Genomic DNA, 27986 nt, shown 5'->3' on the forward strand with positions numbered 1-27986 from the left:
TGCGGTGACGGGGTGGTAACGGCGCGAGGAACAGTTACTGACTGATGATGAATAATAGAGCGTCTGATGAAACCCGCAAGACACAAGCGTACAATAAACGGGTCAGGAGAGACGGCAGCGCATGGACTTCCCTAACCGCAGAGCAGCTGCAGCCTCTCCCCGCCGCGCCGCGCAGGTCCGCTGGGCTATTCCCGGCAGCGCATTTCATTAGATTATTTATTCATTTCTTGTGGTTTTTAAATACATGCACTCAGAAGAACGGACTTCTGTCTGTCTCCCTCCATCCCCGGCACTGTATACATTAATAATAACCCCCTCCCACCCAGCAATGTATACAGTAATATAACCCCCCAGCGCTGTATACAGTAATATAACCCCCAGCGCTGTATACAATAATATAACCCCCAGCGCTGTATACAGTAATATAACCCCCAGCGCTGTATACAGTAATATAACCCCCAGCGCTGTATACAGTAATATAACCCCCCAGCGCTGTATACAGTAATATAACCCCCCAGCGCTGTATACAGTAATATAACCCCCCAGCGCTGTATACAGTAATATAACCCCCCAGGGCTGTATACAGTAATATAACCCCCAGCACTGTATACAGTAATATAACCCCCCCAGCGCTGTATACAGTAATATAACCCCCAGCGCTGTATACAGTAATATTACTCCCAGCGCTGTATACAGTAATATAACCCCAGCGCTGTATACAGTAATATAACCCCCCAGCGCTGTATACAGTAATATAACCCCCCAGTGCTGTATACAGTAATATAACCCCCCAGTGCTGTATACAGTAATATAACCCCCAGCATTGTATACAGTAATATAACCCCAGCGCTGTATACAGTAATATAACCCCAGCGCTGTATACAGTAATATAACCCCCCCAGCACTGTATACAGTAATATAACCCCAGCGCTGTATACAGTAATATAACCCCCCCAGCGCTGTATACAGTAATATAACCCCCCAGCACTGTATACAGTAATAACCCCCAGCGCTGTATACAGTAATATAACCCCCAGCGCTGTATACAGTAATATAACCCCCCAGCACTGTATACAGTAATATAACCCCCCAGCGCTGTATACAGTAATATAACCCCCAGCGCTGTATACAGTAATATAACCCCCCAGCACTGTATACAGTAATATAACCCCAGCGCTGTATACAGTAATATAACCCCCAGCGCTGTATACAGTAATATAACCCCAGCGCTGTATACAGTAATATAACCCCCCCAGCGCTGTATACAGTAATATAACCCCCCAGCACTGTATACAGTCCTGCTGATGTTGGTGGGCCGTCCTCTCATACCAGTGTTGCTGGAGGGGAAGTGGGCGGGGCATGTGGCAATAACAGTGGTGACCCGGGGACCTGGAGAAGTTGCGCTTCACCGTGAGTCGCCGGGCAAAACTGGCCAGGTAAACTGATTACGCGGACGCCGACCTTAGTGAGTCAGACCCACCTCGTTACCCCAGTCCCTGTCAGGGTGATCAGACATAAATTGGGAGGGGAGAGCAGTGTAACCAGTGGTTAAGGGGTGAAGGGGGCAGATAGGGTCACACCTTTTTGGAACTGACTCCTTCCTAGTCTACATATCCTAGACTCCCAATCAGTGTTTTTGCCCCAATATGTTATGGGTGATATCCCTACTTGAATGCAGGTGACTCAATTAACTGTATCTTCAAATAGCGACAAGTCACGGTCTCCATGAGGGCCGGTATTAGAGCCTAGAGTAAGGGTCGGTTATTACCACACCTGGTAACTCTCTGGGTTTTGCCCGTAGACTCCAGGTGAAGCGCCGGGTCTCCGGGTCACCGCAGTGTAACCCCGGGTCGCGGGGGGGGGGGGGGCATTGCTGCACGCTCCACATCCCACCCTCTTCCCCTCCAAAAATGTCGGCAGGACCGCCCACTGACTTCGGCGGGACCTCCTACCTGCATCCCATAGGGGGGATCCGGGTAGCAGGAGCCAGAAAGTTCCCAGGTATGGTTATAACTTATTACATATATATATATAACATGGGGGGTGACGGGAGAACGGCTCCAAAGGATTTCAACAGAAACGCTTTCCTGCCACTTATTGGCTCCTTCAAAGATCCAATCAGTGGCAAGAATCACCAGATCACGGAGAAGGAGGAAAGCTGCAGCACCAGAGCCGTCCCTTTAAGAAACGAAACTTGGACGATAATTATTACAAGGTCATTTGAAGGGTATAACGTCTTCTGTCTGTTTGTCAACACGGATCGGCGCTGATGCACGGGGAGCGCTCCGAATCCTCTGTAAATTATTGAAGCCGTTCGGGGTGAGAAGCGAATCGTTACGTATCGGTCGGGACTGGCGATAAAGGTTTCCAGATGCGATGTGACTGTAATGGGAGTCCTGGGGGGTCTCTGGGTGGGCGACGGATTAATGGGAACTTCTCCGGTGAAAGCGAGAATCAGTGTCATTTATCATCCCTTACACGGAATTTAAACGAGGAATTTAGATTATTTAACCCCAAATCCAATGACAAGGATGAAAAGGAAAAACGGGGGGGGTGACGGACATTTAATATTTTTTTGATTTTCGATTCAGGAGCCGTATGTCTACCCCATGCGTGTCTAAGTTCCCTCACTATATTAGCCGCTACCACTTCTGCTGGGAGGCTGTTCCACTGCTCTACTACCCTCTCAGTGAAGTAAAACGATCTTATTATCTGTAGCCCAGCCTTTGTGGATTAGCGGATACGTATTTCATGGAAATGCTAAAAGATCGTTTTAAAACAAAAAATATTTTGACTAATTGAATTTTTATTTCATATTAATGTGGAAAAAATCAGATAATTTTTGAAATTTTATTTTATTACATTATTTTTTAAAACATATATATTTGGATTTATTAAATAATATTCGTTTAATATTGTTCCTATTACCTATGGGATTGTTATAACTTAACAAAAATAAAGAAGATATGACATTTTCAAAACAAAATCAGCCAGAATGATTTATTTTTTTAAAAAAAAGTGTATAAAAGTTGTATTTACCATATTTATTCTTTGCACTTTTTATGTTTTTGTTAACTTAGTAATAATATTAATAATAATAATAAAATAATTCTACATTTACACACAGAAAATTATATTCACTTTCATAAAAAAAAAAAAACTGTTCCTCCGGCAGTTTAATGCGCCGGGCGATAACATTAACCCCGAATAATTTATTGCTGCTAATAAAACCCCCCCTGTCTCTGAAGACAAGATGTTTACAAGAAGATGATGAGGTTTCTTTAACTGAATATTCAAGATCCGAGACTGGGATAAATATAGACACGGACGGAGAATAGCGTTTCTCGGTGTCTTCAAGGACCCCCAAAGTGTGTTTAGGGACCCCTCAGATGAACACTGATGGATCAATTAATATCGGTGGCTACTGGGAAGCCTGTGGAGAAACCTCAACAATGTCTACCCAGTACCATTAAAACGGGAGGTCCCATGGAATAAAATAACTCTCAGCGCCGTCACACGTTGTACAACGCTTCGGAATATGATGCCGCTATATGAGTCAATAATAATACACATTGTATACAAAAGCTTGCTTTCATTTCCTTCTGTCCCAATAAACATATCTGCAGTCCTGGAGCCGCCGGTGCTGTCAGTCATGTGATATTTTGGGTGACTTTCCCGGCTCAAACGCCGCACTGAGCTGATGCTTTATGGCGATGCTAATGAAGTCCGTCCTCCATAGACTTTCATTGGTCAGAGAGTCTGACTGGGTGATTAGGACCGAGCCACTCTATTGCTCCTCACAGGCAGTATGATAAGTAGTCGGGGTGTTTAGTAGATTGAGGGTCAGATAACAGAGTGAGAATCATACAAACGGCTGATATGCAGCTGCCTGAAAACTTTATATTATGGGGCAAAAAACTACAACGGTTATAAAAAGTAACCCGGAGCGATGTTTGTGGAAACTTCTTTTTAATCTGATACTAGGAATAAAAGAAATGGTGGGAGATCCCAATAATTCAGCTTTATCCATTTGCACGCCTTTTGACCCTTTACTTACCGCCTCATCTGATAAGTAGAGAAATGTTATATCTCAGACGGCCTCCGTATATTGAAGTAAATAAGGTTTTTGATGGATTTTTATGATTTTTTTTTATCTCTTATACCCACGCGTTCTGAAATCACTAAGGCTCCTTCCAGTAAGTGGCCACCATAACTCGGTGTACTATATACAGCCATTTGATTATTTAAAAGTAACCTAAATTATTCATAGCACATACTGGACCTCTGGTGCACCCCCCCCCCGAATGCCCATCGCCAAAGAGTAATTAAGGACGTCTCCAATCTTTAAGTGACGCGAAAAATCATTACTGCCACTTTTGCGATGTCTTCATATAAGTTATTTTGACGTTGAGCTTTTAACAATGGTTCACATTAAGTGCTGAGGGAGGCTCGGGGCTCCAGACTTCCTCCGTCCCGATACGGATCTCACAGTCAACAAGATTTCTTTCACTTAAAAACAGAATATCAAAAATATTAGAATTTTTTTTTTAGAAACTCACATTTTGGGATCGTTTAAGGTAACAGATTTTGCGTTTGTTTTGTTTTTGGAATTTTTCTTTCTTAATTTCCACCAAACTGTTGAAAATTGTTTCAAAAGTATTTTATTGTTTCCTGTTTTAAAATAAAACTAGTTTTTTACTCCATAATATAAAGTTTTCAGGCAGCTGCATATCAGCCGTTTGTATGATTCTCGCTCTGTTATCCGATCCCCGATCTACTAACCCCCCCCCCGACTCCTTATCATACTGCCTGTGGTAAGCAAAAGAATGGCTCAGTCTTAATCACACAGCCAGACTCTCTGATTAATGAAAGTCTATGGAGGAACGGACTTCATTAGCATTGCCATAAAGCATCAGCTCAGTGTGGTGTTTGAGCAGGAGGGTTATTACCCCCAGTGCTGCACTCACTGAAACATTTTGGGCCGCTAGCGTAAACTTTTTTTACTTGCAGTTCCACGCACTGCCACCAGGGTGTCAAGAGCAACAGGAAATGTATGCAGCATTTACATGACTAGATCCTTTCTGTCCTTCTTCCACAGAGTCACTTAGTGTGTTTTCTGCCATATGGGTTCTGTTTATTGCTGGGGTACATAGCTGGACTTGCCCCTGGGGCTATGTGTTACCAGCCATCCTCTGCTTTCTTTGCACATGTGTTGGGGGGGGCACAACAGTAGAGACCCCCCATTGAGTTTTCTTTTACATTCCTGGGCTGTTCAGGGGAGATCAGAGGATCTCCTCAACCAAACCAAACACCCAACCGCCCACAAATACTGGTCAATGTGACAGCAGATAAAAATTGGGACTGTCTTACTTGAACCGGGATACTTGGGTGCCTAGGCAGTTGTCCTTTGGGTCCCCTCAACATCCCCCCAAGAGTGTGCCCAAGCTGCAATGGAAGTGGAGGTTTGCGAAGCTGCCCACCCTGACCTCTCCACCATGGACTGACCTGTGAAATTAGGGACTGTTGGCAACTATGGTTTTTAAAGCATGCTGCGTGAAACTGATTTTATTTGCAGGAAGCGTAGAGCGCGGGGACTCCATTAATATTAATAACTGATATAAAGGGTCATTAATAATGCATTTTTAAGTTACTTTTATAATGTAATTGTGTAAATGTATCTTTATATAATTTATCTACACATTTCGCCAACATGGGCTACATAAACAGTTCATTAGACGAGCTCAGAGATCTAACAAGACGGCAACTTTACCCCCAACGAACGCCGACTCCCAAATAACCACCACGCGCATGTCAGATAACAGTCGTATTATTATTTCTATTATTATTATTATTATTACAGCAATAATAATGATAACAAAAACAAAACAGAATATCCCGCTGCCTTAACTTTTATTGCAATAATTTGATTTAAAAAAATTGCAATTTTTACCTTTATGTTTTCCGCATTTTTTCCTGTTTTTTTTTTTTGCATTTAATCATTTATTTGTAGTTTTTTTTACTATTTTTTTTTTATTTTTTTTTATTTTTTTGCTTTTAACCATTTATTTGTACTGTTTTTTTAAACTATTTTTTTTGCTTTTAACCATTTATTTGTACTGTTTTTTTAAACTATTTTTTTTGCTTTTAACCATTTATTTGTACTGTTTTTTTACATTTTTTTTTGTTTAACCATTTATTTGTATTTTTTTTTATAACTATTTTTTTATAAATTTTTTTGCTTTTAACCATTTATTTGTACTGTTTTTTTAACTATTTATTTGTACTGTTTTCTAACTTTTTTGTTTTGCTTTTAACCATTTATTTGTTCTGGTTTTTTAAACTATTTTTTTTCATTATTATTTTGTGTATGTTTAACTATTTGAAGCCCCAGGGACTTGTTTTAATCAGACTATTTCTACGACCTAAACCCCTTCACGCCGCCAGCCCTCCAACCCGCCGCAAACGGCGGCGCAGCACAAGCGGCCCGTGTATAGCGCAGCCGGCTGCATTGCAGGCTTCGTGCGCTCGTCCTTTTAAGATGCGGTGACCCCCTCGTTTGTTTGAATTAGCCTAGTTCCTGGACATGATGAACTAAAAAGTTTTAATATCAGACACTATGAATTTTTAATGCAAAGCACCCACTCCGGTGTCATTATTTGCCCGCACTTCAGCAGTTTAGGAAAACATTTGTTTAGATAATGCGCGGTTCGGAAGAAAAAAAAAAATCCTTTACCTTCCAACCCCTTAGTGACCATTAAATTTCTATCCCAGTCCAGTTAGCGCATGTGCTGGGTATGCATTTCTGTAAGCTCCTCTGCCCGCGATCCGGCTGCGAGGCAGAGCTAGAGGTAGCTTGTTATTGAGGTCAGCCTCAACTGCACTCCGAGGAACTTTTTTCCCATTTCCCACGGTATTTATATAAATTAGACCCCCGCCAACTGCTCCCGCCAAAGATGCTGAGAAGCAAAAGGAAAACATTAAACGTTAAGACGCAAAAGCCTTCCTGAGATCCTCCGCATCGGGTTCTTGGCCAATTGAGCAATAACAATACCTGATAGGCATATATATATACGGTATATATATATATATACCTAATTCATATATATATATCTCATCCATATATATATATCATCCAAGAAAAACAGAACACAAGGCTGTAAGAAAAAAAAATATTTAAAAAATAAATAAATAAATATATATATATTTATATTACATGGTTCTCATAATTCATTATATTTTTATAAATTATTTTTTTATGTAAATTTTAATGTCATTATTTTTTTGATATTGAAAGAAAGAAACTACTTCGGGAAAAAATAAAAAAAAAAAAAAAAAAAAAAAGGTGTATTTACCAAAAATGTGTGACGATATTTTGCTAAATTAGGATTTTTTTAAATAAAAAAAACAGCATTTTTTAGTAATATGAGAAATATATATATATATATATATCATGCTAGTTCCGCCACTTTTTGCCAGAGTCTGCTGCTTTCGTAATATTAAACAATCCCTTTAAAAATTTCTGAAACCCTTACATTGCTTCCCAAAAATACAAACTACAGGTAGATAGATTCATATATTAATTTAGTTAAAAACCCTTTTAGGTTAATAGAAGGAAATTATATGTAAATTATAAAATTTTATATAAATACATTTACCCCCAGAAAGTTTTTTCTATATAACTGCAACTTTTAAATGTCTCTCTTTAAATGTCGCAAATTCCTCTGCCCTCTTCCCCTATCCAGTTTTGGGATATTTTGGCCTTATTCAAAGAATTATTCATTGGTCATTTATATATTTTTTATAGACATAATATCCAAAAAAGGTTTTGAAATTCCATCATCCAACCCAGCCAAACCCAAACCCAAAATCCAACGAGGCCCCTCTTTGGCGGCTCATAGTGTTGTACGGTGTAATATATACCCCGCGTAACATAAAGTCACCGAATCTTAAGCTTTCGTCAGATTCTAATATAGAATTCCTTTTTTCCCAGAGCGATCTAACGAGGCATGAAATGAGTCCTTCTCTTTAATTATCATGTTAAGCCTCGGAGTCCACAAACTGAATAACAGCGATGTTACGCACTTTGGTACATAAGCCTTGGAGTAGAGTCTCTCACACCAATGCTTGCTGCGTTTCTGGCTTTCCAAAAATATTTTTTTTATATTTTTGTTAAAAAAAAAAAAAATGAAAATAAAATAATACAAAAATATTTGTAACCATTTTAAATTATTCTTCAAAAATTAACATATATATACACACACACACACACACATATATATATATATTCTACATTTTTTTACCCATTGTTCATACAATTACCAACTCAATAACTCACATTTTAATGTATAGTATATTTGTATATATATACATATATACTATACATTAAAATGTGAGTATATATATATATATATATATAAAAATACAATATATAATTATCATTATTATATATATATATATATAAATTAAAATGATGATGTATTTGTATGTAAATATAGATAATTATATATAAATAGAAGTGAAACATAAAGTATTGCATATATATAAATATATATACAGTATATATATATATATATATATATAAGTTGTGTATATATATATATATATATATATATATATATTTTTATTATTATTATTATTATCATATCCCATGTATATAAATTATAGTTACAGAAACATGAACTCAGTTTTATAATACCACATATTAAATAAAGTAGATACCCGCGGGGGAGATTAAGTGTTTTCATGAAACTTTAATGAAAATGTATAAATAATGCAATGAAATGTCAGGTATTGGGGAAATAATATTGCTAAAAAAAAAAATAATAAAGGTTTTAATGAACTAAATTAACAATAGATTTCATTTCAATTTAATTACCCCAATCATTTCTCTCCGAGGGTCAATCACTAACACCTCACATAACATTTAGCGAATTTTTTCTTTATATCTTCTTTATATGTTTTGTATAAACTGCACTTGAGTTGAATTTTCTCATAAATGTATCTTAAACACAGCATCTTCAGCCGAAGGTCAAACGCTTTATCGACGCAAAATAGAAAAAGATTTAGAATCACAAAGGCTTTCGGGGTCTCAGAGGTGTCTTCGGATGGAATTAAATGTAAGTAGAAGGCATTTCTCCATTGAGAGAGTAGTGGAGAAGGGGATCAGCCTCCCGGCAGAAGTGGTAGAGGGTAATACAGTGAGGGTATTAAACATGCATGGGATGGACATACGGCTCCTGAATCAAAGACGAGACCAACGACTGATTAAGGTTTGAGTCTTTGCAGCAGGAGAAACGGGCGACTAGACGGGGGCCGGATGGGGCCGATCTGCCAGCAGAGTGGAGGTTTCTATCTTCATGTTGAAACGACCAATAGTGCGTGATTTTCGTATCAATAGGCCCGTAGGAAAAAAACTTGTGCTCTCGCCCCAGCTCCAATTATTAAAATCAATTCTTTGGAGAAAAACAGAGAGGACAGAAGAAAAGGGAAAGAGAGATAGAGAAAGTGAAAGAGACAGAGGGAGAAAGGCGGAGAGAAGGGGAGAATAATAGAGAAAGGGAAGAGGGAGAGAGAAAGTAAGGACAGACAGCAAGAGAGAAAGGAAAGAGAAATAGACGGTTGGATGAGAGAAAGAGAAAAGAGAGAGTGAAAGGGAAGAAAATAGAGAAGATAAAGAGAAGAGAGAGAGTGAAAGGGAAGAGAAATAGAGAAGAGGAAGAGACAGAAAGAGAGTGCGAGAGAGAGAAGTGAAAGAGGGATAGGAAAGAGAGAGAGGTAAGAGAGAGAAGGTGTGCATAATTGTATGTGTGTGCAAGAAAGCGTGTGTGTAAGGGCGAGTGTATGCTAGGATGTTTGTGTATAAGGGCAAGTGTAAATATACGTGTGTGTATGGGCAGGCGTGTGGAAGGGCAGTGCATACGTGGGTATCTTGGCAGTCTATCCATTACTATCTCTGAGTCCAGTTACTTTAAAAATGTCCCCGCCATGAACCGCGTCCATGCCTATCCCGGGGAAGTGGTCAGTTTGGTGATCTTGTCTTGGCTTCCATGAGAAGGCGATTTAATAAGTGCGACTTTGTCCCCCTCTTCACTTTGCAATATCGTTCAAGAAAAAGAAAGTCAAGCCCTGGATATTAAGAGGAAGGGCTGCATGACTGGGCCTAGTCTAACAGAAAGCTTGTTGCCAGTTCTTAGGGGGTCAGATAAAGGACACCCTATGGGGTTCCCCGGCTGGTTGGGTGGGGTTTTTTTTGGCTGTCTATTTAGGTGACCCCTTTTTCCCGCCGCTGGTCAGATACTTTGACCAGCGCTTAAAGCAGTGAATCCCTGCCCTCCCTCCCCTTTTTTAATTGTCTCCTTCTTAATTTTATTTTTTAGCTATGGCGGATGTTTTGAGATAGGTATACTGTGTTTTATTGGTTGTTATACCATTCAGTTATGTGTATTTCAGTTTCTCCACGGGTTCAGTCCCTGGGGGAACTTTAAAGGGTAGGGTGTTCCGACCCAGCGGTCTCCGCATGGTATTTGGCGGGATATCCCTACAAAATGTTATCTGGTTTTAAAATGTGATGTATGCATAACCTATCTCATATCTTCTTTTATTTCTTCATTTGTCACAGTAATAAAGCGCTGTGGCCTTACACTTTTCCAACGACCTCATGTCTCACGTGTTTTATTTTATGTGTTCAGCTGTATGTTATAGATAGTGCCCGAGTCATGCTTTATACCTTATATGGTAATATAAAATCTATAAAAAAAACTCAAAAGACCTAAGTGATTGTAAACATCGTTCAGTACATTTCCGGCTGTGATAAATTGTGTTAATTGTATACACAGATTGTGTGTATATTACGTTCAATTTTAATATATATATATATATATATATATAGAGAGAGAGAGAGAGAGAGAGAGAGAGAGAGAGAGAGAGAGAGAGAGAGAGAGAGAGAGAGAGAGAGAGACAGAGAGAGAGAGCAGCCAGATTCCCCAGCGCTTACAATGGAGGGGGGGCTGTAAAAATATTTAATAATAATTTAATAAGGAGGCAATAAAATGTATGTGAATTAAGACATCCTGGGGCAGAAGCAGGGGCTGTCTCTCTGTATATATATATTTATATATATATATATATATATATATATGTGGATAGATGATAAGGTCTATTAGTCGGGGCCTCTGCCGCGGACGTCACGTAGAACGTTCCCCGAGTTAGAAATCATTTTCAGATCACGTTAACACGAGAGCAGTGGAGGCGGCCGAGAGGTTCAGGACTTAGTAAGCTTGATGCATAAGCATTCAGACCTCTCTGTCTTCATCCGATCTTAAACATCTTAAAGAGCCAGGAAAGTGCTGAGTCGGCAAACTCCAACTTAAGATAGCTTGGAAGTCAATGGGCATTGATTGCAATATCTGTCTCATTAATGTAGCCATACGCTTTCTCTGGAAATGTAAATAACCAACAGGAAATTTCACTTCCAATGGTCTCTGGCCCTTAAAAGCCCCTGAGGGCTATAGTAAAAAAATAATAATAACTTAACCCTCACAAGACCAAGTAGTAGCATATTCTCTGCATGTGTGAAGACGTATAGACATGTAGAGATGGCTTTGCCTCTTTGGTGACCGCGTTGGAGAGGGAGCGTATAAGATATGGTGAATATTGGGAGTTTAAGCCATAGACTTGGGGTGTATGTGGAGTTTGAGGGCCAACATTTCACACGGCCAAAGAGGGACACTTGGAGGGTATGAGATTTTTCGTATACAATTGTGTATATACCCTGGCTTGAGCCAGGGCTGCACCCCTAGCTACCCCCACCCCGACAGCCATCCTTTCTGTCGAGCAACGGGATAGAATGTCATATCTCGGCGCTTTCTGGCCCTTTATGGAGGCTTTGCTGGCTCGGTGTCCATCGTCAGCTGGTAGAAGAGATCACAGATCTTGTAACAAGTCCATTTGGACACTAGGAGGCCTGGTCACCAAAGAGGGAATCTGCCCCCTTGTTTTGCGGCGGGAGGACTGCAGCCCCTTCTGGACATGATGCTCTAGGAAGCCATCACTGTCCTTATCTAAGGAAGGCTCTTCAAGGAATCAAACACTATTCAGAAGAACCTTTTACTATTTAACTTCGGTTTCCTCCATTGAGATCTTCCGTCATGTGGGAGACCTCTGAAGATTCACCCTACAATAGCAAGATCTCTAATTCTTCTGACGTGACGCAACTGTAATATTTAATTAAAATGGTCACCTTACAAAACGCTGATTAAAACTATCTATAGCTCGCACTTTGTGTTATTTAATCATCATAACTGCTTTGGAGGCACTTCGTTTAGATATGATCCTCATGGAAGCTGAGATGAGTGGCAGCCTGTGGCAGAACCAGCATTATCCACTCAGTTTCCTGTCTGGAAGTTCTCTCCCTTCTCTTTCCCCGCCCACTCTTACAAAGGCTGCCTGAACCAATCAGCAACAATCAGCAACTCAACAATAGGAGACAGCGGGGGAAGAATAATCCTGCAGATCCGAGAACAGGAAGTTAAGATGGATGTTCCCATTGTGTAAACATACAGGGGGGGGGGTATAATATGTATATTTTTCTTATTTCATTTATAAACAGCATTTTTGGGGGTTTTATTTAGTGTACAGCAGAAATTTAAGAAAAATGCCGGTTCTGCTTTCAAAGTTTTATAACATGATGCTTTTAATCAACTCATATCGAGAAAATGTATTCCAATTTGACGATCGTAAATGTAATAATCTGGGTTATGTTTCACCATAAATATATAATAGATGTTTATAAAAATGAAACATATGCCCCAGGGACACGCAAGTGCCAAGTGTATTTACAACCAATATTGACTCGGAAATTAATGTAGTGATTACAAGCTTCTTGATCTACTTAACGGCTGATTGGTCTCTGCGGTAACCTCGCTCATTCATGGCCGTCAAGGTCAAAGGTCCACAATTGATGAGCTTCATTTGATCCCTGGGCAGAGGATCATGGTAAGAGAGGACTCTCTCTCCACTCTCGCTCGATTCGTGTGAGAACTTCGGGAACACGGTGGACCTCAAAATTACTAAAATAAAGATTAACGAGAACGACCAAGTTCTTCTCTTGAAGAGCTCAGATCCGTGACCCATTTGGTGTTCGTGGTTGACGGTGCTTCTGGTCCTGCCATTACGCATATTGGCCATAGGACATTTAGTGGCTATGACCATAATGTCCTATGACCATTGGCCCTAAGCCTGCGACTACTGGGCTGGCTTCAGGGACTGTCTTATTTGGCCTTGCTTGAGTACCCAGACCACGAATGGTGGGTTTGCATCTAGAGAAGGATGGTGGTCCCTAAAGCATCTGTTTTCTCTCGAGTCAGTACGGCATTATGCTTTTTAGTGCAAGACACAAAACCATGTTCGTTGGTGACTATGGGGTATCCCTTAAAATAACATTTCTTTCTTAAAGTTCAATTAAAAGTGTGAGGTCATGATGGGTAGGACAAGTGACCGCGGTAAGGAGATACAGAAGTTCTAAAGGGGAAACTTCCCGATCTATAGGTCCGTCCGGGTAGTGCGGGGAATACAGGTCCTACCTAAAATGTCATCTACCATCCAAAGAGTACAGCCTTCATTTCCTCGAGAGATCTGCTTCGTAGGAAGTCGATACGCTCTCTGAACTGGTCCTATCATACTGCTCTTGGAGGTGTAGTCTACGGTGGCTGCACTTCTTCACCCTCTTGTTCCTAGCTGGCTGTCTACATCCAATCGGAATCTCCATCCATAAGAAGTAATCCACCAGATGTAACCAATGTTCCAACTAGATTATGATGGATCCATTTATAGATCAACAGACGAGTAGATTATTATTTCTTTATTACTCACTTTATTACTTTATTACAGATCTTCTATGCTTTATTTCTTTATTAAGCGATCGCTCATCAATTTCACAACTCAGCCAGCAGACGGTATTATTCTTAGTTAATTATAGGAATGAAGGAATCACGTGAATTATCGAAGTATGATGTAATATAGAAATCTCCGATCTCATTATTTATTGAACGCTGGAATATCATTACATTAATAATATTATATATTATATTATTAATATTAAAGCCTCCTTTTGTAGGTTCATCCGTGCATCATAATAGTTATAGTGAATCCAATTTAAATTAATAGGGACTAGGAGAGTGGCCATAATCTTCTCTTTGGAGAAATTGGCACCGCTTGTGCCCCCTGTTATTAATAAATGCCCCAAAATGTCATGTGCGTCATTGCTATGTTTCTCCTGAACATGGCGGGTCAATATTCCACCAAATGGTCATCCAGGTGTTCAATGATCCTTATCTTTCGTGGTCTAGTCATTTCGTAGCGCTGTGGGGTATATTACTGTATACAGCGCTGGGGTTATATTACTGTATACAGCGCTGGGGGTTATATTACTGTATACAGCGCTGGGGGGGGGGGTGTATATTATACAGATACCCCAGCACATGGGTAATATTATGATACCGGTGAGTAATTGGTTAGGGCTCGTGTGTTTGGTGTATCCTATCTTTAGCGGAGTCACCAGTCGCCGGCTCCTGTAATTAACCCTCTGTTGTCATTATTAAGCAAGTGATCATCGTGTAAAATGCGCCAGTAAATTATGATGTAAGAAATAATTAGAAGATGTTCGTTGGGAGCTGCCCCCCCCATCTGTCCTGGTCCCCAGAGCTGCTTTAAAAGGATTTTAGTGATGGATCCTAGTGACCTTTAACCCCTTCTTCACTAAGGTTAATAGGAACACCTGCCTATAACCAGCAATAACCTATGGGCATAATTTACAATAATAATACATAAAACAAGCCACAATAATCTGGATATAAAACATTTTGTATATTTTACGATTACATTTTTTCTGTATATATATTTCTATCTATCTGTCTATCCATTCATCTATCTATACATATATATACTTATATTGTATATTTATGTTCATTTATATAAGATCTTTGGTATAATAGTCACATTTCTTAATTATTTTAAAGGTGTAAAACCCTGTATAATGTATAGATAAATCAGTGAACGGCCCCCTGTATAATGTATAGTTATATCAGTGAGCCGGCCCCCTGTATAATGTATAGATAAATCAGTGACCGGCCCCCTGTATAATGTATAGATAAATCAGTGACCGCCCCCTGTATAATGTATAGATAAATCAGTGACCGGCCCCCTGTATAATGTATAGATAAATCAGTGACCGGCCCCTGTATAATGTATAGATAAATCAGTGAGCCGGCCCCCTGTATAATGTATAGATAAATCAGTGACCGGCCCCCTGTATAATGTATAGATAAATCAGTGACCGGCCCCCCTGTATAAAGTATAGATAAATCAGTGACCGGCCCCTGTATAATGTATAGATAAATCAGCGAGCCGGCCCCCTGTATAATGTATAGATAAATCAGTCACCGGCCCCTGTATAATGTATAGATAAATCAGCGAGCCGGCCCCCTGTATAATGTATAGATAAATCAGTGACCGGCCCCTGTATAATGTATAGATAAATCAGTCACCGGCACCTGTATAATGTATAGATAAATCAGTGACCGGTCCCCTGTATAATGTATAGATAAATCAGTGACCGGCCCCCTGTATAATGTATAGATAAATCAGTGAGCCGGCCCCTGTATAATGTATAGATAAATCAGCGAGCCGGCCCCCTGTATAATGTATAGATAAATCAGTCACCGGCCCCTGTATAATGTATAGATAAATCAGTGACCGGTCCCCTGTATAATGTATAGATAAATCAGTGACCGGCCCCCTGTATAATGTATAGATAAATCAGTGAGCCGGCCCCTGTATAATGTATAGATAAATCAGTGACCGGCCCCCTGTATAATGTATAGATAAATCAGTGACCGGCCCCCTGTATAATGTATAGATAAATCAGTGACCGGCCCCCCTGTATAAAGTATAGATAAATCAGTGACCGGCCCCTGTATAATGTATAGATAAATCAGCGAGCCGGCCCCCTGTATAATGTATAGATAAATCAGTCACCGGCCCCTGTATAATGTATAGATAAATCAGCGAGCCGGCCCCCTGTATAATGTATAGATAAATCAGTGACCGGCCCCTGTATAATGTATAGATAAATCAGTCACCGGCACCTGTATAATGTATAGATAAATCAGTGACCGGTCCCCTGTATAATGTATAGATAAATCAGTGACCGGCCCCCTGTATAATGTATAGATAAATCAGTGAGCCGGCCCCTGTATAATGTATAGATAAATCAGCGAGCCGGCCCCCTGTATAATGTATAGATAAATCAGTCACCGGCCCCTGTATAATGTATAGATAAATCAGTGACCGGTCCCCTGTATAATGTATAGATAAATCAGTGACCGGCCCCCTGTATAATGTATAGATAAATCAGTGAGCCGGCCCCTGTATAATGTATAGATAAATCAGTGACCGGCCCCCTGTATAATGTATAGATAAATCAGTGACCGGCCCCCCTGTATAATGTATATATAAATCAGTGACCGGCTCCCTGTATAATGTATATATAAATCAGTGACCGGCCCCCTGTATAATGTATAGATAAATCAGTGACCGGCCCCTGTATAATGTATAGATAAATCAGTGACCGGCCCCCTGTATAATGTATAGATAAATCAGTTTGTTATTATTGTTATTATTATTATTATTAGCGCTCGGTGGGGGCCGTACGATTGTTTTAAGCTCTCGCCATTAACATTAAACAGAAAACTCGCATGTGAATGAAGGATCTCCTCGTGGAGCCGGCGCGTTCCCCGTCTAAGTGGCCTAAACGGCGCATGCAAAATGCATAAGGTGTGCAATCAGTAACCGGAGCAGCTGGGGGCCTCCGTTCACCGGCAAAGCCTCGGCCAACCCTGCCTAAAAAGTCCCGGAGGGGCATCTTCCTCCGACTGAAGGGGGGGTCCTCAATTTCATTCATTTCAACTTTATTGGCAACAACAGCACCGCTCTCCTTTTCTCTAACAGTTCAAGGAAAATTAATATATTTTTCCTAACATCTGTGACTATATTGTTAAAAAAAATATAGATTTTTTCAAGCATTTTTTGAAATCAAAATGATTTATTGCCATTATTCCGGTTTGCTTTGAGAAGATCTGCATTCATTTACAAATAAATATATATTATTATTATTAATACATAGAAATACTAATATCACTAATTAAGTATTCCATCATCATACATCATAGACAAAAAAATAAAAGAAATAAAAATCATAATTATTAATTAATAAAGCTATTTTTTTAAAAAAATCTGCAGGTTTGGGGAATAAAACGAGCTATATTTATCTCAATTTATAAACGTATTTACTAACATACGCTTGCTGTATTGATAGTCCCTTTTTTTTTGTTGGGTAAACATCATTGAATTTTTTGGAATTTGAGTAAATTTGACGTTTAGAGGCCACTGAGGTGAAAGGTTGAGTTTTATTGATAATCCTTTCCAGTTGATCGGGGTCCGGTTGCTTCACGGAGATTATAAGAACGTTACTTAGATGTTCCACGTGTTGTTTACCTTCATCGGGGATTTTTGTTGCGTACCCCTGGGAGATGCCTCCAGCTCACCGCTCATCCGTCTTCCGAAAGGATGTCTGTTTAATCGATACCAACGCGTGCAACTCTATCTCGTCATTTGATTCACACTTCCTCCACCATGTATTATTTATACACCCAGCCGCTATCCAGACTCATCATACCGCAACTTCGGCTTCACCCGATGGATGCCGGAACCGGGGACGCGATTGGGAGATACGGTTTCATCCCCGAGAGCGGCCCTGGATGAGTTTCTCAAATGTATCCTTTCCTTTCATGTTTTTGCCATTTTAGAATGAATATGCGTGACCGGTGGGTCCACGCTGGGCCGGACTGGGGATTATGAGGAGGTGCTGGCACTTTAAGGCCAGAGGCCACCTGATGACGTAGGTTCGGCCGATGGCCTGATAAGTGTGGTCGCCGGATGCGTTTTTAGGCTCACGTTACTGGAGCGGCAGATTGGGTGAGTATGGGGCGCCAATGGTCAGAGGCCTACCGGGCATTTGATGACCAGCCTGGGTCCACGTCTTGGTTCCCACCATTCTCAGAGTTAAAGAACCCTTTTGGAGACCCTCAAGTGGACAAGCTACTTGTTGAGTGTGTGTTCTGCTGAATGTATGGCTGATGGAGGTTGGGGTAGTGGGGAACATGGTAGGTCATTTTGGGGTTTATGCTTAAGCAAATAATAATTTTCTCCCGTGGGACTTCTCCTTTAAGCTCCCCTAGAACGTGGCATTTCCAATGTGACTATTTCTCTCAGTGGCTGTTTCTTTGGCATATCCCATCCCCACCTCGCCACGCGCCGATAAGCTCCTTCATTGGGGGGTTTTTCTGGCAAATTGAATTACCTTCCAACATAAGTCTACAGGGAGTCTGTTTATGAAGGTATCTTTAATATCTTTAATATGAATTCACTATACCGCCAGAAAAAAATCACTATCCCTTAGGAGAAGTGGCAGCTTCAGAGCATCGGAGAGGCGCCCAGGGGCAGGGACAGGTGGTAGCTCGTCTCGCGGAGGACCGCCAGCTCGGCCCCAAGATCCAACTACGAGCTTTCTAACTGCAGCAACTTTAATATACGCTGTTGGAGCTGGAATTACTGTGGCTTCTGGGATCAGACTCGTTACTGGATCCTCAAGCCAATTACAGGGTCTCTAAGTCGTTGGTAGTCGTGTCATTTTTGAGCTCCAGCCAACGCCTTCTCCATTGTCCAACACTTCACTCCAAAGACTGACTCCATTCAATGCGAAGGGAAGTTGACATGGAGGTGTCTGCCGGTGAAGGTGCCGGCCACCAGGAAAAGAGGACTTCTAGTCTCCCTTCCAGTACATGCAAGCTGAAGATAGGTAGGGAGTGCAAGCGTAGGTCACCTAGGGTGCTACAATACCTAGGGGCAACTATGCTTAAAGCCAATGGACTATAGTACCAGAACAGCCCCGTACTAACCATAAACACTGAAAACATTATTGATCACAGCCTGCACCATGAGTTACCCGGTAAATAGAATGGATAATGCTTTCCAATAACGTTATGGTTTTTCCTGTATCTGTTACTAAGCATAACTGATACTTTCATTCTAAGGAGGAGATCTTTCAGTCTGACTCCATTAACACGTTCTAAAGATTTATTGATTCACTATTCAACCTTTTTAGCGTCTTGCGTCAAGTACGAGAAACTTGATTAGCAAGTGTCACCCGTGTGATGTAACGAGAACTTTTTAATGATGGGAAAGTCCTTGGTTAATAGACCAAGAAAGATTAAATCCACCAAAATGTATTGGGGGGGGGGATACTTTTTATATCAGGTGAAACGGAGGGTCTTCAATCCGAATAGATATCTACTAATGACTAAGCGCTCATCAAAAAGATGAAATTCCATGACGGAACCTTATTATTCCATCATCATGCTCAATACACTTACTCCCTTTCATTGACATCATTAGCAATCTTCTTAAGAGCACTCCAGGGAGCTGGGAAGGGACATTTAGCTCTGACTACTCCCAGCCGGCTTTTGCCTAGGCTAGCTCTTTCACCGCACTCAAGCCCAATGTCTGACTCAACAAGAGTGCGTGCTGTCGCAGAGCTGGTTTCAAATTCTGCTCTGGTTCTCGTAAGTCTCTGTGTGGGGAACCCACAATATTTTTTTCTCATGTTGAAGGCAGATCCAGCTGATAGACAACCAAGCCCAGGGTGTAGCTTGGCCCCCGCGCTGCTTGCTTACATCTGGGGTAGGCTTTGGTTCCATTTTTGCTCACAGATGTCCCATGACCAATGATGTCCCATGACCAATGAAAGAAAAAATGTTCAACCACCAGGTTGTCCACAAAAGGAACCTGATTGTCAACTCTTCTGGAAATGGTCACTGCTCAGCGTAATGATCCAAGATTCCAGTCCAGTTGCATTCTGTCTGGGTAGCATAAGAATTAAGGACAGTTGGCCAGTCAAGGCGTCCTACTCACCAACTTTCAAGGTCTCATGCAGCTTCCCCTATGTTACTTATTGTATAGATCAACCAGAAGGGACTGCTAGAGCATGGCGGACGGTGAAGCCCGGATTGGTGGAGCACAGCAGATAGGAGCGGAAAACGTAAGCTGCTGGTACAGGGCAAGTGTACCTACTGACACAAGGCATGCTGGGAATAAAATGGCGAGTCACACCTGAATCCGGGCACATACCGGCGTGCATTACGAGGCCTGACTGGCAGCCACTAATCTTTTCCTGCCTGAAGGTTTCCTGGAGGAGTAAATGAGCTGCCAGACTCAGCTAATGGAATTGTAATTGCCAATTAAAAGCTGTCCTGTTAATTGTACCGGCTTGATTGTTTCAACGTCGTCTGGGCCTCTGTTATTGTAATTGATTCAAAGCAGAATCACTCTGCAGATGTTTGGGAAACAAGGACTTATGGATCTCAGTGCGATTTACTGCGGGGAGGACGCTGCCCGACGGACCGCGAGGTCTCCGGGAATCTTTCCATCTCCTCTTCATAGAAAACCGCAAACAAAAAAAATTAAAACATCGTCAAAATACTTCTAATTAATGGTTAACTGCTCCTGATTTACAAGATGGAATTTAATAAATTAGAGAATTTTACCAATGCTTTCCCATGTTTTTGGGGGTTTTTTTTACCAGAAGTCCTCGTTATCTCCATCTTCCCCTCGTCGGTTTAAGATGATGGTTGGGCCACAGTTATACCCAATTTGCCCCTTCATGGGTTTATGCAGCGCTTTTCTTCCATCCCTGGCCGAAGCCTCAAGGAGGACTGGACCTCCTAGGGACTCCAAAAGAGGAGAACCTTGAAGTCTTTAAGTAGAAGTGGTGGCCAAATGCAGGCACGGCCCACCCCACTCCCTCAAACAAAAAGCCATTCTCAGGGGAACCCGGGTCTTGGATCATGCTCGGCGCGGCTACCATCATCAAGACAAAGTGAGCGAGTTGTGAACCCCAAAATAACATGGGGTCGGGCACCCCAGTGGATCTAACCGGGGGGCTTTGAGCCTCTGGCTTCACAGATACCCCATCTTTTCTTCTCTCACAGTGGGATCTACAATAAGTGACCTTGGCCAAAAGGCCAAGAACTTAAGCTGGGCTTTTGGGTTTTCCGAGGTTTTTATCACACTTTTCGTATGGTTTTCTGTCTGCGGTGTCCATACATCACCCTGTTTTAAAGGGACAGTCGCACTTTGAGATTACTTAGAAGACTACACCATTTTTAATCTTCTAACCTAATTCTCGGTACCGTCGTCTTCTTCGGGTTCTAATTAACATTTACATAAAAGTCGAGGCCGAATTCGCTTGAATCGCGTCGTTGTCGGCACGTTAAAGCTTTTTCCACGAGCTCAGCGCATAGAAGTATTGGTGTTTTTGCCTATTTTAAGGCTGATTGGGTGTAATGTTTCTGATTGAGAAATAAATAAATTATACAATGACAGACTGATAAAACACCTGTCTGTATTTTTAGTCTGAGCGGGGGCAGGAGGAGTTGGGGGGGGTAATTAGCGGGGCGCTAATTGATGGGGTGTACATTACCTTTGCAGCACCTAGAAGAGAGATCGGGCTGAGACTGCGCGCTTTCACTAAACGTGCGAACGTCAAACAGATGGACATACATATTCACGCTAACGCCGGCGCCGGGACCTGGCAGCACGGATCTGAGAGCTTTGCCACTGCTGACTCCATCACGAGACGTGTCCGGGGAACGCACCGTCTGATCGATTCACCCTTAAAGTGAACTTTTTCAATGTTTAAAGTCATTTTTTGTGTCTCTACCTCATTATTCTATGTCTTTCTGGGGATGCTATTTTGCTTTACTGAGAAGGAGGTTGATAAATGGAACAGTGCCCCAGCAGAAGTGGTAGAGGCTAGCAAGAGAAAACGTAAACATGAGTGGGATAGGAATATACAAGGATGGGTCAAAATTATTCAAAAGGGCCGGATCGGACTGGCCCAGTCACAGAGGTAGATACACTATGGGGTCACGCAAAGAGATGCTACGTGACCCTGCAGTGAAGGCGTGTGAGCAGCTAGAAAGAAGGCAAGATGATGGGCTCTGGGGTGAGTGAGAGAATGAGAGGGAGTGTGTATGTGTTAGCATGAGTGCGTCAGCGCGTGAAAGTGAGTGTAAGCATGTGTGTAAATATGTGTACCAGTATGTATGTTAGTTACCGTCAGGGGGATCAAAGGGGTCTAGGTGATTTTATCTGCCCCCTAATCGCGAAGGTACCAGTCTTCACCAAAGTGATGCACTATTTGTTATGTCCTGTTCGCCTGTCATACAGCACTACGGAATATGATGGTGCCATAGAAATCAATACATAATAATGACCTACAGCTAGTGTATATGGCACGCCTGAATTGTCCGAGCCTTCATTTGATCCGTCCAACAATTCAAATGGCCAAAGAGGGACATTTTTGCTTTAAGGCATGAGGCTAGAGGTGTGACTGGGGGCGGGGCTTTATCCGTACTTTTTATGTGACTTTGTATTAATAAAAAAATATATAATTGATAAATGTAATATACATATTATATACGGCATATTTGATTTATTTTATACATTTTATTTTATATTTTCATCCATTACATATTAAACAGATGTTATTGGTCGGTTTAAATACTAATAATATTAATGATAACAATAATACATTTAATGTATGTAAGAATGCATGGAATTTGGAGTCAAAAATCTATAACTGATACATTTAATATCAATCTATATATTATTTATATTTGATTTATTTTATAATTATAAATATATGCGCACTGCATACATTTTAGGCAAATGACAGATAACAATATAAGCAGTAATAATAATAATGATAATATTGATAATAATAACAATAATACATTTAATATATGTAAGAATGCATGAATTTGGTGAAAAAATATATAATTGATAAATGTAATATACATATTATATACGGTATATTTGATTTATTTTATAATTATAAATATTTAAGTGCTACGTAAATTGGTGGCGCTATATAAATGAAATATAATAATAGTAGTAATAATAATAATAATAATTATCCATTTAATGTAAGAATGCATAGACTTTGGTGTCAAAAATATATAACTGATACATTTAATATCTATGATATATATTTGATTTATTTTATAATTATATGCGTAAATTGTTGGCGCTATAGAAATGTGCGATAATAATAATAGCAGTAATAATAATATAATAATATAATAAAATATATCATTGTAGAATATTCACTTTAAAATATTTTTTACGCATCTTATATTATAATCGTGGATATTAAAATCTTCCAATGATTTTTTTAGGCTAAGATGAATGCGTCGCTCGGCACGGCATATGTTATCCTGTCCATAAGTGCCAGGCGCGTGATATTAATTGGGCCTGTTTAATGTAACACACTGACTTCCTTCATACATGAAAGGCTTGGCGGGCCGGTGCGTTCAGAACGTCACATTCCGCGCACTCTTCATTCAAATGAGATCCGCGGCGTGAGAAACGGTTCATCCATCACCCAGTTGATTACATTTGTAGGGTCCAATCATTCAAGTCGGAAAATCCAATTTTTATCGAGAGAAAGGCACCTAAGTCCCCGCGTCTTGCTATTCAAATTAACAGAGGCGGCGGCCGGCGACAGAGAAAGAAAACAATACATCAAAGACGCAACGTTAATAAATATAATACATCAGCATACAGCTGGGCCGAACGCGCAAGGAGAGCGCGCGGCGCTTAATAAGTGTCACCGCGCCACGATGGATGGCCTCCCGGAGCTCCTTTGTTTGGGGGACTCGTCCGCCTTTAATAAAACAACAAAGAGTATTTTTTAAAATAAAATTAAAAAAATAAAATTTTTATTGACCGTATAAATACAGAAATCTAGTTATTTAGAGGAACAGATGCCCCCAGCTGCCCCCCCCTGATTTTAGAGCGTTGTTGTCTGCGTCAGTTTAGAATCCATTGCGTTTTAAATAACCATTCGCCGTAAGAATTGGTGTAAAACAGGGCACCCCTTTTAACCCCTTGAGAACCAGTTTGGAGAGAGAGGAATCGCTATCTAAACTGCGAAGCCAAGTGGCATCTACCAAAAGCCAGCATTCAGCGGGAGACGCGCTGATTCCAGGACCCTTTCTGGATACAGCCTGTTTACTGAGGAAATGTAGCTTATGGGGGTCCGGGCTAAGATCCCCTGTGGCCTCGCAACCCTACCTGGGAAAGTTTCGCCCGGAGACTCCGAGTAAAGCGAGGCTTCTCCGGGTCTCCGGGTCACCACCGACAAAAAACAGGTCGCGGGAGCAGCGTAATGACACGCCCCTTTCCCCGCCCACTTCCCCTCCCACCACAGTGCTTCCTATTGGGCTAGCTACTCACGCAATGTCAGCGAGACTGCCCACCAACCTCAGCAGGACCGCCTACCGATGCCAGTGAGACCACCTAGCGATGTCAGCAGGACCGCCCACCGATGTCAGCGGGACCGCCCACCAATGTCAGCGGGACCGCCTACCCGCATCCTGAAAAAGTGCCTGGATGTTCCCAGGGTTCTGAGTGTGATCCCAGACTTTTTTTTTAACCTTTTCAGCGCTGTGGGTCGATGGCACATTTTTTCCCGGTGGGAGGCTGTGACAATTTTCATAGTTTTGCTAAAGTTAGATTTAGGCGGCGATCTTCTAAACGGCTTATACTTTACCCAGGGAGAAGGGAGAAGTTAAACGAGCGAATATTTAAAAATAAAAAATTCCTTTTTAATGCTTTATTTATGAAATTCCAACACATTCCAAGAATTCATCTGGCGATTCAAAATTCCTCCGCTAGACCACGATTTGGTAACCTTTCTACGAGACATCGGAAACGAAACGGTTAAATTCATAGTTCAGATCAGGCTTGAAATCTGCTGCGAAAAAAAAAATGAAACTTCACTTTTTCCTCTCTTTTCACCAAATCTGCCACTGGACAAAAACGTCCGTTTTCTTTCTGCATTCTTTCAGATCTTCCTTTCTATTATTATAATATCCGGGGCTGTTGGATCCGTTCAGCCTCAAGCCTTGGCAGACCCAGGTCCACACAATGCCTGCAACTGCAACTCCCAGTATGGTCAGCCAGCCGAAGTCTCTAGTCACTGGGGTAGGATGAGCGCATGCTCCATGTAAAGGGGGACTTTTGTTCACCCTACACTAGGAGGCAGTGGAACATAACCCTGGCTAATGGTCGCGCGTGCCACCGGCCGATATAAATTGCTTGCAGCCCCCGAGCCGATGGCCCTGACACTCGGCCGCCCCCTCTCTGATTAAGATGCCACACTTGAGTTAAGGCGGACATTAACATTTGATGAAGAATTGATCAGGGCATCAGATGGGATATTCGCAGGGATGCGGCGGTGGCGGCCGCCGCGGAAAACTCGTTAAAGCCTCTCCGCGTTCTATCTCCCAGATTTGCCTCATTAACCCCTTCGCTGCTGGATGAATTGTCATTAGACAAAGGTGCTTGGTAAAAAAACAAAAGCAGGTTTAAGGATTTTTTTTTTTACATTCGTGCTTCTTGCTCATTTTTCTTGGACCGGAATTTAGTTTTTTGATCGGGTTTTCGAAATCAGAATTAATCCTGTTATTTATTTTTTCTTCATCTCATTAACTAGTTGAATGCCGCAGGCAGAGAGGATAAAAAGTGTTAACGCAAATTAAGGAGATGATCATAAATTAAGCAAAAGAGAAACAATATTAGCATTAATAACATAATATTTACATTATTAACATACGGTAATTGTATTTAGAAGAACATATTATTTAGACTTTACCATATTAACAGTTGTTGGTGGCTTAGGGCTTCTTCTAAGACCAATAATTCAGTTCAACGTACATCTTCCTGGAAGATTCAGCACCGGGCTCTGCAGGGGCAGGAAGAGGCAGCACCGGGCTCTGCAGGGGCAGGAAGAGGCAGCACCGGGCTCTGCAGGGGCAGGAAGAGGCAGCACCGGGCTCTGCAGGGGCAGGAAGAGGCAGCACCGGGCTCTGCAGGGGCAGGAAGAGGCAGCACCGGGCTCTGCAGGGGCAAGAAGAGGCAGCACCGGGCATGATAAGGGGAAGCAGCATAGAGCTCTGCGGGGGCAGGGGAGGCTGGCAACCACAAAGTGCCCACGGGCTACAGTATAGGTGCAGTGAGAGGCATTGGCAGCAGGAAGTCACTTTACTGATCTCCATCCAGTTCCACCAACTCTCCACCCCTTTTTTTCATTGATCTGAAGATAGCCCCACCCATGATACCGTTATCCCGCCTCCTCAAACCTGCCCATGCCCACTTTCTGCTCTTCTAGGGCAGGGATAGAGGAAGCCCTCCGAACACCTCCATGTTCCCATGTGTACTCATATCCTATTACGCATCCCCTGTACAGCACTCAGTACACCGACATAACAAAATACAAAATGTACAGACATTGTTTGCAGAGACGCGCTTCTCCTTTACACCGACCCGCCAAGAATCAGACGGCTCCCGGGTAATCCTGACAGTGTCATAAAGCCATGCTGGGCTCCCGAGCACACGCGACTACGCCAATCAATCAATGTTTACAAGTCCACAACCCGGATCCATCCTGCCCCCGCACGGGGCAGATGTTAAATCAAAGCGCCCTGCTTTAGTGCTTTATCAAACCTTTATAAGTTCACTAAATGAGATTACGCCTAACGGCACAAAAGGTCACGCAAATCAATTTGCTAATTAATTGAAAATAACCATCCAGCATCTTCCCGTATATTCAGCCCGAAACGGAGTCCCTGCACGCGCAAGATAAAGGCTCCGATCTCCGAGCGCATGAAATAATGATCCTCTCCGTCATGTCATAAAAATGAATTCAGGAGCCACGATTTACGTGAAAAACATTCTGTTCCGTTGTAGCATTTTTTTTTTTTTAAAGCAAATCTCCTGTCCTCGAGGCTTTCAGGATATTAACCCTTTGTCAGACACTGGGATATCCTAAACTCTGGCACGATCACACTTGCTTGAGTTCCCCGAAAACCCCCTCTTTTAACCTCATAAGAAGCAAACGGCTCTGGTACTGACGGGGTTAAATACGGGGGGGGGACTCCGCAGGGTGCGAGAGTCCAATCCAATAAAGCCCGTCTTGTATTACTAAGCGGAACGCGGTATAAATTGCATCGACGCCGCCATCGATTTGGATTGTTCAGTTATATCAGTAAAATAACGTCGCTTTCTTTTCCCGCCGCTGCCATTTCTGTTACTTTCTGCTCTCTTTTAGATATTAAAAGAACATTCCGGTATTATATAGAATATAGAAGTCAGAGCCGAGGATATGGAGATGGGCAGTCTGGGTAATATAGAGGTGAGAGAGGAGGGCAGTCTGGGTAATATAGAGGTGAGAGAGGAGGGCAGTCAGGGTAATATAGTGGTGAGAGAGTAGGGCAGTCAGGGTAATATAGAGATGAGAGAGGAGGGCAGTCAGGGTAATATAGAGGTGAGAGAGGAGGGCAGTCAGGGTAATATAGAAATGAGAGAGAAGGGCAGTCAAGGTAATATAGAGGTGAGAGAGGAGGGCAGTCAGGGTAATATAGAAATGAGAGAGAAGGGCAGTCAAGGTAATATAGAGATGAGAGAGGAGGGCAGTCAGGGTAATATAGATGACAGGCGCATCGTCGAGATAGGGCTTGTGAAGAAACACCAAACATTTACCCCGCTGTGAACCCAAATAATGGAGACCACACAGATATGATGGAAAATAATTGTCCACCGCTTTATTATAAACCATAACAGAATAAATATATATATTAACATATATATATGATAAACATAAATATATAACATACCAAACAATAAGTCATTGTCCACAACAATTCCCCACATATCAACACATAGACAATGACCCCCCAAATTATACCATATAAACCTCACTATACCACAGTGAGGTGCACACCAACACCAAACCAACAGTAGGGGCATAC

The sequence above is a fragment of the Spea bombifrons genome, chromosome 5 (genome assembly GCF_027358695.1).
Source record: "Spea bombifrons isolate aSpeBom1 chromosome 5, aSpeBom1.2.pri, whole genome shotgun sequence".
NCBI classification, from domain to species: domain Eukaryota; kingdom Metazoa; phylum Chordata; class Amphibia; order Anura; family Pelobatidae; genus Spea; species Spea bombifrons.